The sequence below is a fragment of the Carassius gibelio genome, chromosome B18, assembly GCF_023724105.1.
Source record: "Carassius gibelio isolate Cgi1373 ecotype wild population from Czech Republic chromosome B18, carGib1.2-hapl.c, whole genome shotgun sequence".
Classification (NCBI taxonomy): Eukaryota; Metazoa; Chordata; class Actinopteri; order Cypriniformes; family Cyprinidae; genus Carassius; species Carassius gibelio.
The window spans coordinates 12,730,268-12,742,363 of NC_068413.1; positions in this window are offsets into that span (position 1 = coordinate 12,730,268).

Below are 12,096 nucleotides of genomic sequence, written 5' to 3' on the forward strand. Positions count from 1 at the left end.
CGTACAGCGGCGACCCAAGCCATCTGACGCCTCTTGGTGATTTCAGACACCTTGTGTTTTTTTTCCCCCCAAGTAGGAAAATGTTGAAAACTAATATGATTCACGAGGCGTTTGCCCTGTCGATCATGAAACCGATTACAGCAGTTCACAATACAGCAATACTGAACCATTTTCTAAAAAATAATCAAAATTAATGACCAAATGACCAACGTTACCTAATGCCTACTATACAGTACATCTACTTCTGTACCGCGACTCCCACAATGCATTGCGACGTGACGCAACGATCCCGACCTCTATACTAATGATTTCATCAAACTTTCACATTTCACCACACATTTTTATTAACTTTAAGTAATACTTGTCTAAAAAGTTTTGCAGCTAATCTTTTAATGTATAAATGCTGGCGAACAAACAGGAATAGCATTCATAATCAATCTGATTGTCTGGGGGAAACAAACGTAAAAAACATAACGTAAAACTTTTTTAACGTATAAAAAATAATAATAACGTATCAGACACATTACTTAATGTTATAACAGTTATATACATCATACGATTATATTAACAGTTACTTACCCTTCATAATCAGGCAGACTGCTGATGTCCGCGCTGAGTCTCTGACTGGACTGTTAAAATTTGAACGGAGTGAAGTGGGAAACAACACATTTAACCCAACAGTTGGGTTATAACTCAAAATAACCCAACGACGAAAAAATAAATTACCCTACAAATTTTAAGATAACCCAACACATTGACCCAATATGTGTAACCCAACGGTTAGGTTAAAAAAGTAACCCAATGTTTTTTTTTACTGTGCATGTACGTAGACGGCTGCTCTTCAAAGGGTTTAGTTCACCAAATAATAAAAATGGTCATAATTTACTCTCCCCCATGTTGTTCCAGACCCATACAAACTCTGCTCATTTTTGGAAAACAAATGAATATATTTAATATTCTCTTAATTTGTGTCCTCCATTGCTAGTCTGGGAGACCAGTATTTTATCTTGAACATACATGTTTGCTATCATAAGATTTATTCATATATAAATATCGGAATGAATTACTTCTGTAATAACTCTGTATTTATGAGGCTTGAAAATACTGATTATCTAGACTATAAATGGAATAACAAAATTATGAGAAAATAAAAAATATATTAATTTCAATATATTAAAGTCTTATAGGTTTGGAATGACATGAGGGCAATTAAATGATTTTTTTGTGTGAACTTTACCTTTAAGAGGGAAGACCAAGAATGATAACTCTCCAAATCAGACAACTCCAAAGTTGGTTTGCATTCTGCAATACAAAACACAGACATCAATGGTTTTAATGAAACGAGTACGTAATCACACTGTTGTTGCATCAAAATGTGAAGTAAACCGACAGGAGACAACAGAAACATTTATTTTCTAAAAATAACTTACATAAAATCTCCAAAGAATGATCCCATGTCTCTGGCTTTTAACATCTACAAAAACAAACATTATTTTACTCTTAGTAAAAAAAGAAAAAACTACAACTGATAACTGATAACATGAAATTATGAAGTTTACTTTCCTTAAACTATCTATAACATAACTTTTAAACTTTCCCTCTCTTCCAAAGAAGCTGAGAAAACCACCTCCTCACACAAGCAGACTTCTGTGTCTTCTGTGAGTTTTGCAAAGTGGGACATCAATGGTTTCAATAAAATATGAACATATAATCACACTGTTGTTGCTTCAAAATGTGAAGTAAACAGGCAGGACACAACAAAAACATTAATTTTCAAAAAAAAAAAAATAACTCTGGTTTCAATATCTATTCAATATCTGAAATATTAAATGCAACACATACTTTTAACAATTACCACTTCAACAGCCTCAAAATAATTATGCTAGTCTTTACTACACAATGCCGTTTCCTTTAGGAGACTAACATACATTCAGTTTAACCGCAAAAAATAAGATGTCAAATTAACATATCCGTTTCTTACTTACTGCATAACTAATAAGGAATTATTGAAGAACTAACAGGTGATTATTCATTAAGACTTAACTCACTACTGTTAACTACTAAGGAAGATGTGTTAACTAATCAGTGTGTAATATAATTTTATGATTGTGTTAAGTAACAGTTAGCTAATCAATAACTAATGAATTCTGTCACACCTACTGAAGAAAAATAACTATGAAGTAGCAACTAATGAACAGTTTATACGCAAATAATCACTATAATATCAGGCTGCGGCCCACAAATCAAGTATTTGAGTAAAAGTACAGATACCCCAATAAAATATTACTCCAGTAAAATTATAAGTAGGTTATATTCATTTTCAAAGTTACTTGAGTAAAAGGACAAGTACAAAGTACTACTACAGTAGCAACTTTGTTAAAATCCACCTATTAGCCTATAATGGAAATGAAATATGCATTTTGTTTGCTTCTAAATGTTTTGATTATAAAATGTTTGTTAAATTACTTTAAATTAAAATTGAATAAAATATGAATTATCTGATAATTATTTATTAATTACTAAAGGGGAGCACTGTAATTACACTTTAGAATAGGCCTGCTGTTTCAGGTTCGAAATAAGTCCTGCAGAACTATTTGATAATTATTTATTAATTACGAATGGGTTCCCTATGTTTTCACTTTAGAATACTGTTTCAGGTTCTAACTAATTATTGAGGAACTATATAATAATTCTTTATTAATTACTAATGGGTTTCCAATATTTTCACTTTATAATAGGCTTAATGCTTCAGGTTCAAAATAAGTCCTGCAGAATTATTTGATAAATATGTATTAATTACTAAGGGATACCCTATGTTTTCACTTTAGAATACTGTTTCAGGTTCTAAGTAATTATTGAGGAATTATATAATAATTATTTATTAATTACTAATGGGTTCCCAATATTTTCACTTTAGAATAGGCCTACTGTTTTAGGTTTGAAATAAGTCCTGCAGAATTATTTGATAATTCTTTATTAATAACTAATTGGTTAACTGTATTTTCACTTTTCCTCAGGCTTTGCCTTACATAACGAAATTGAATTGTATTCATGCGACGAACAACCGTATAAGTCCAAAAAAACAAAAATTGAGATAACCATGTGACTTCAATGTATGTGTGCCACTTTGTATACAGAATCACTTTGGGGGGTGTTCGCGCGACCAAAACTCTGAATTTAAAATTTTAAAATAGTCTCACGCGGAAAAACCGTTTATGTCCAGTAACGAAAAATGGAGACGCCGGTTGCTTTCATGTCCGCTGCGGACATTAATAGACAAAACGTCGGCAAAAAAAAGGAGAGCGAACATGAATGAATGGAAGGACAGGGTAAGGAAGTCTCTGAGGGATGCTGGGAAACCATATGTGAACCGGAGAGGAGAGCAAAAACGAGGAAAAAGTCCACCAAAAGAGGTGAGTGAAAAACCGTATACAAAGTATCTACATAAAGTTAGCGGTTACAGACAGAGGGTCATCGTCTACTACAGTTCATTCAGTTAGCTACTGCGGTCAAGCCAGCCGCGGTTTGAAAGTACACGGTCAAGCCAGCCGCACTTTTTTTTTTGTTTGTGCGTCTAATCGTGCACTGACGGTACGGGTGCAGGGAGCGGTCAAAATAGATGTAAAGAAGCTGTCGTAACGGCGTTTCCTTTATACTTTTTCTGATATTTTCAATAGTTCACGGGTGCCCACCCCCTCCCAAAAAAAATAAATGAAATAAAATCTGCATAAAACGTCATTTAACCCATAAAAAGAACTTAAAGGGACATCAGAATATTTATGTATTGCTATTTCATGTCATGATATAAATAATGCATTTTTTTAAATGACTTGAACATTGAATTAATGTTTCTGAATACATTATTTTTGTACATTAACATTTTTATTTTACATTAATATACATAATTTATCAATGTATATATATATATATATATATATATATATATATATATATATATATATATATAACACACACACACACACACACACATATATATATATATTTTATATATATATTATATATATATATATATATATATATATATATATATATATATATATATATAACACACACACACACACACATATATATATATATTTTATATATATATATATATATATATATATATATATATATATATATATATATATATATATATATATATATATATATATATATACATTGATAAATTATGTATATTAATGTAAAATAAAAATGTTGCCACAGGCAGTTTGTGAGACGACCCCCAAACTCTGAATTCAAGCCACAGTACACAGTGAAGACAGTGAAGCATGGAGGTGCAAGCATCATGATATGGGCATGTTTCTCCTACTATGGTGTTGGGCCTATTTATCGCATACCAGGGATCATGGATCAGTTTGCATATGTTAAAATACTTGAAGAGGTCATGTTGCCAATAAAAAAATATACGAAAAACCTTGATTATTCTGGTTAGTCACATTGTACTGCTATTATTTTGAACAATACTGTATATATTATATATATATATATATATATATTATATATATATATATATATATATATATATATATATTATATATATATATATATTATATATACATTTTATAAATATATATTTTAAATATACATTTTATATATATATATATAATATATATTATATATATATATATATATATATATATATATATATATATATATATATCAACATTGATACAATATGTAATGCGTATGTGTGTGTTGTTTGTGTGTGTATACCTTTCAACTAATAGTGATCCTGACTATTGCTGTATTTTTTTTCAAGTTAAAACTATTATACAATTTTTGTACAATTTAAAGGCAAATCACTCCAAAAGTCAATGTGCATTTTCACTCTTTTCTCATAAAAAGCACTTACTCATAAAATGCTTTCCTTAAAAGGTTTGCTCCTTTTTCCAATTGATAACTTTTAACAGTGACCCAGAATATTACTGAATTAATTTTTTAAGTTATTTTACTGTATAGCGTTGGAGAAAATTAATGGCAAAATAACTCCAGAAAAGTGCATTTTAGCACCTGCACCGTTACCCATTTTCATACACTCATAAAAATCTTTGCTTCATGGGTTTTGCTCTTTCTTTCAGTGGATTCCTATTCACAGTCACCCTTACCATTGATATATTAATTTTCAAATATTTCTACTGTATAGTTTTGGAGAAAACTAAAGCCAAATTCAACTCCAAGAATCTAATCACATAAGCTTTTTAACACCATGTCCCATTTTCAAACATTTACAAAAATCTTTGCTTTATAGGTTTGCTCATTCTTTCACTTGATTCCTATTCACAGTCACTCTGACCATTACTGCGTTAATTTTCAATTATTTTTACTGTATAGTTTTGGAAAAAATCATTGGCAAATCATGCCAAAATCAAAGTTTATTCTATCTGTTGCACCATTACCCATTTTCAAACACTCATAAAAAATCTTTGCTCTATAGGTTTGCTCGTTCTTTCAGTTTATTTCTGTTCACAGTCAATCTGATCATTACTGTATTAAGTTTCAAATATTTCTACTTTATAGTTTTGGAGAAAACTAAAGCCAAAATCAACTCCAAGCATATAAGTGCATAAGCACTTTACATCATGTCCCATTTTCAAGCACTCATAAAAATCTTTGCTTTATAGGTTTGCTCGTTCTTTCTGTTTATTTCTGTTTACAGACAATCTGACCATTACTGTATTAAGTTTCAAATATTTCTACTGTATAGTTTTGGAGAAAACTGAAGCCAAAATCAACCTCAAGCATCTAAGTGCATAAGCACTTTGCATCATGTGCCATATTCAAGCACTCATAAAAATCTTTGCTTTATAGGTTTGCTCGTTCTTTCAGTTTATTTCTGTTTACAGTCAATCTGTCCATTACTGTATTAAGTTTCAAATATTTCTACTGTATAGTTTTGGAGAAAACTAAAGCCAAAGTCAACCCCAAGCATCTAAGTGCATAAGCATTTTACATCATTTCCTATATTCAAGCACTCATAAAAATCTTTGCTTTATAGGTTTGCTCGTTCTTTCAGTTTATTTCTGTTTACAGTCAATCTGTCCATTACTGTATTAAGTTTCAAATATTTCTACTGTATAGTTTTGGAGAAAACTGAAGCCAAAATCAACCCCAAGCATCTAAGTGCATAAGCACTTTACATCATGTGCCATTTTCAAGCACTCATAAAAATCTTTGCTTTATAGGTTTGCTCACTCTTTCAGTTTATTTCTGTTTACAGTCAATCTGTCCATTACTGTATTAAGTTTCAAATATTTCTACTGTATAGTTTTGGAGAAAACTGAAGCCAAAATCAACCCCAAGCATCTAAGTGCATACGCACTTTACATAATTTCCTATTTTCAAACACTCATAAAAATCTTTGCTTTATAGGTTTGCTCGTTCTTTCAGTTTATTTCTGTTTACAGTCAATCTGTCCATTACTGTATTAAGTTTCAAATATTTCTACTGTATAGTTTTGGAGAAAACTAAAGCCAAAATCAACCTCAAGCATCTAAGTGCATAAGCACTTTGCATCATGTCCCATTTTCAAGCACTCATAAAAATCTTTGCTTTATAGGTTTGCTCGTTCTTTCAGTTTATTTCTGTTTACAGTCAATCTGACCATTACTGTATTAAGTTTCAAATATTTCTACTGTATAGTTTTGGAGAAAACTGAAGCCAAAATCAACCTCAAGCATCTAAGTGCATAAGCACTTTGCATCATGTGCCATTTTCAAGCACTCATAAAAATCTTTGCTTTATAGGTTTGCTCGTTCTTTCAGTTTATTTCTGTTTACAGTCAATCTGTCCATTACTGTATTAAGTTTCAAATATTTCTACTGTATAGTTTTGGAGAAAACTGAAGCCAAAATCAACCCCAAGCATCTAAGTGCATACGCACTTTGCATCATGTCCCATATTCAACCACTCATAAAAATCTTTGCTTTATAGGTTTGCTCGTTCTTTCAGTTTATTTCTGTTTACAGACAATCTGACCATTACTGTATTAAGTTTCAAATATTTCTACTGTATAGTTTTGGAGAAAACTAAAGCCAAAATCAACCCCAAGCATCTAAGTGCATATGCACTTTGCATCATGTCCCATATTCAACCACTCATAAAAATCTTTGCTTTATAGGTTTGCTCGTTCTTTCAGTTTATTTCTGTTTACAGACAATCTGACCATTACTGTATTAAGTTTCAAATATTTATACTGTATAGTTTTGGAGAAAACTAAAACCAAATTCACCCCAAGCATTTAAGTACATAAACACTTATCCAGTTTTCAAGCACTAATAAATATCTTTGCTTTATAGGTTTGCTCGTTCTTTCAGTTTATTTCTGTTTACAGTCAATCTGTCCATTACTGTATTAAGTTTCAAATATTTCTACTGTATAGTTTTGGAGAAAACTGAAGCCAAAATCAACCCCAAGCATCTAAGTGCATACGCACTTTGCATCATGTCCCATATTCAACCACTCATAAAAATCTTTGCTTTATAGGTTTGCTCGTTCTTTCAGTTTATTTCTGTTTACAGACAATCTGACCATTACTGTATTAAGTTTCAAATATTTCTACTGTATAGTTTTGGAGAAAACTAAAGCCAAAATCAACCCCAAGCATCTAAGTGCATACGCACTTTGCATCATGTCCAATATTCAACCACTCATAAAAATCTTTGCTTTATAGGTTTGCTCGTTCTTTCAGTTTATTTCTGTTTACAGACAATCTGACCATTACTGTATTAAGTTTCAAATATTTATACTGTATAGTTTTGGAGAAAACTAAAACCAAATTCACCCCAAGCATTTAAGTACATAAACACTTATCCAGTTTTCAAGCACTAATAAATATCTTTGCTTTATAGGTTTGCTCGTTCTTTCTGTTTATTTCTGTTTACAGACAATCTGTCCATTACTGTATTAAGTTTCAAATATTTCTACTTTATAGTTTTGGAGAAAACTGAAGCCAAAATCAACCCCAAGCATCTAAGTGCATAAGCACTTTACATCATGTACCCTTTCAAGCACTCATAAAAATCTTTGCTTTATAGGTTTGCTCACTCTTTCAGTTTATTTCTGTTTACAGTCAATCTGACCATTACTGTATTAAGTTTCAAATATTTCTACTGTATAGTTTTGGAGAAAACTAAAGCCAAAATCAACCCCAAGCATCTAAGTGCATAAGCACTTTACATCATGTGCCATTTTCAAGCACTCATAAAAATCTTTGCTTTATAGGTTTGCTCGTTCTTTCAGTTTATTTCTGTTTACAGTCAATCTGACCATTACTCTATCAAGTTGCAAATATTTCTACTGTATAGTTTTGGAGATAACTGAAGCCAAAATCAACCCCAAGCATCTAAGTGCATAAGCACTTTACATCATGTGCCATTTTCAAGCACTCATAAAAATCTTTCTTTTATAGGTTTGCTCACTCTTTCAGTTTATTTCTGTTTACAGTCAATCTGACCATTACTGCATTAAGTTTCAAATATTTCTACTGTATAGTTTTGGAGAAAACTAAAACCAAATTCACCCCAAGCATCTAAGTACATAAACACTTATCCAGTTTTCAAGCACTAATAAATATCTTTGCTTTATAGGTTTGCTTAGGCCAGTGGAAGACCAATTTTTGGTTACTTACCCTGTTGTCCAACAACAGTCAAATTCTAGCAACTGTGGCTTGTTTGCAATAGCATTTGCTTTTGTATTATGCTGTAACCTGAGGCCAGAAAACTGCCAGTTCCATGAGGGTAGATTGAGAGCAGAACTTGTATCTTCTTTCCAGAAGGGACGAATGCTTTTCAAAACAGAGCCAAGACTTAACAAGGCAAAATCCACACAAACACTTGTGAATGTGTACTGCTTATGCAGGACTGCACACTGCAATGAAGTCATGGTTGAATGTACTTCATGCAAGAGGTGGTATCATCCGAACTGTGCACAGATACCCCAAAATGCAATTACTGGGGATGATGACTGGCACTGCCCCAATTGTACTGGCAAAATCTAAGCCAATGTGGGAAGTAAAATGTGTGTATGGGAAGTATGGTTCATTACTATTTACATTACTATTTACTATATACATTGCTTTACATGTTTAAATTGTTATTGTTTCAGTAGTATTTAAATTGTTTTCAATTCATTTTAATATAGCCATGTAAAGTTAAGTTTTGCAAATGTCAAGTGTGAAGTAATTTTATTAGTACTTTAAGTATTTTACAATTTTCATTATATGCACAGTCTCAGGGATACATCTTTTTATTTATGTTTGTGAATGTCTTTTTTTTCTGTTTAAACAGTTTGTGAAGTCAGTTGCACTTGTTAGTGTAGTTAATTTTTTTATGTTAAATAAAATAAAATGGCTTCAATACACAAATTGTTTTTTTTATATATATATATATATCCTACAGTATCTCACTAGATATATGAAAGATATAAAGCAAACTACACTTTCTAACAAAAATTTTAAATGAATCACTTGGTCTTAAAACTTCATTTTCAGAAATAAACGTACAATTTCTTGTGACAAACAGGCTGAATGAAACTATGAATGTTGTTTATTAGAAATGCTCTAAGGTGTTAAGGTAAAACAGAAGATCTCTACTGTAGTTGTATTATGAATTTAAGTTGAAAGGAAACATGAAAACAATCAGTCAACTGTCTGTAAATGGTCCAGACTTAAAGCTTTTTATGTTTTTCAAAATTGTGCATGATTTAATTATTTAGAAAACTGTAAAAGCAATCAATTGACAGAATAAGAAAACCTATGAAGGAACTAATTTTATGAGTGTTTGAAAATGGGACATGGTGTGAAAGTGCTTATGTACTTAGATGCTTGGGGTGAGTTTGGCTTTAGTTTTCTCCGAAACTATACAGTAGAAACATATGAAATTTAAAACATTAACGGTCAGAGTGACTGTGAATAGGAATAAACTAAAAGAAAGAGCAAACCTATAAAGCAAAGATTTTTATTAGTGCTTGAAAATTGGATATGGTGTAAAAGTGCTTATGCGCTTAGATGCTTGGGGTGACTTTGTTTTTAGTTTTCTCCAAAACTATAAAGTAGAATTATTTAAAAAATAATACAGTAATGATCATACTGACTGTAAACAGAAATAAACTGAAAGAACGAGCAAACCTATAAAGCAAAGATTTTTATGAGTGCTTGAAAATGGCACATGATGCAAAGTGCGTATGCACTTAGATGCTTGGGGTTGATTTTGGCTTTAGTTTTCTCCAAAACTATACAGTAGAAATATTTGAAACTTGATACAGTAATGGTCAGATTGACTGTGAACAGAAATAAACTGAAAGAACGAGCAAACCTATAAAGCAAAGGTTTTTATGAGTGCTTGAAAATGGGACATGATGTAAAGTGCTTATGCACTTCGATGCTTGGGGTTGATTTTGTCTTTAGTTTTCTCCAAAACTATACAGTAGAATTATTTGAAACTTGATACAGTAATGGTCAGATTGACTGTTAACAGAAATAAACAGAAAGAATGAGCAAACCTATAAAGCAAAGATTTTTATGAGTGCTTGAAAATGGCACATGATGCAAAGTGCTTATGCACTTAGATGCTTGGGGTTGATTTTGGCTTCAGTTTTCTCCAAAACTATACAGTAGAAATATTTGAAACTTAGTACAGTAATGGTCAGATTGTCTGTAAACAGAAATAAACAGAAAGAACGAGCAAACCTATAAAGCAAAGATATTTATTAGTGCTTGAAAACTGGATAAGTGTTTATGTACTTAGATGCTTAGGGTGAATTTGGTTTTAGTTTTCTCCAAAACTATACAGTAGAAATATTTGAAACTTAATACAGTAATGGTCAGATTGACTGTAAACAGAAATAAACTGAAAGAGTGAGCAAACCTATAAAAGAAAGATTTTTATGAGTGCTTGAAAATGGCACATGATGTAAAGTGCTTATGCACTTAGATGCTTGGGGTTGATTTTGGCTTCAGTTATCTCCAAAACTATACAGTAGAAATATTTGCAACTTGATAGAGTAATGGTCAGATTGACTGTAAACAGAAATAAACTGAAAGAACGAGCAAACCTATAAAGCAAAGATTTTTATGAGTGCTTGAAAATGGCACATGATGTAAAGTGCTTATGCACTTAGATGCTTGGGGTTGATTTTGGCTTCAGTTTTCTCCAAAACTATACAGTAGAAATATTTGAAACTTAATACAGTAATGGTCAGATTGTCTGTAAACAGAAATAAACTGAAAGAACGAGCAAACCTATAAAGCAAAGATTTTTATGAGTGGTTGAATATGGGACATGATGCAAAGTGCGTATGCACTTAGATGCTTGGGGTTGATTTTGGCTTCAGTTTTCTCCAAAACTATACAGTAGAAATATTTGAAACTTAATACAGTAATGGTCAGATTGTCTGTAAACAGAAATAAACTGAAAGAACGAGCAAACCTATAAAGCAAAGATTTTTACAAGTGGTTGAAAATGGGACATGATGCAAAGTGCTTATGCACTTGGATGCTTGGGGTTGAATTTGGCTTTAGTTTTCTCCAAAACTATACAGTAGAAATATTTGGAACCTAATACAGTAATGGTCAGATTGACTGTAAACACAAATAATCTGAAAGAGTGAGCAAACCTATAAAGCAAAGATTTTTATGAGTGCTTGAAAATAGCACATGATCTAAAGTGCTTATGCACTTAGATGCTTGGGGTTGATTTTGGCTTTAGTTTTCTCCAAAACTATACAGTAGAAATATTTGAAACTTAATACAGTAATGGACAGATTGACTGTTAACAGAAATAAACAGAAAGAATGAGCAAACCTATAAAGCAAAGATTTTTATGAGTGCTTGAATATAGGAAATGATGTAAAGTGCTTATGCACTTAGATGCTTGGGGTTGATTTTGGCTTTGGTTTTCTCCAAAACTATACAGTAGAAATATTTGAAACGTAATACAGTAATGGTCAGATTGACTGTAAACAGAAATAAACTGAAAGAACGAGCAAACCTATAAAGCAAAGATTTTTATGAGTGCTTGAAAATGGGACATGAAGCAAAGTGCTTATGCACTTAGATGCTTGGGGTTGATTTTGGCT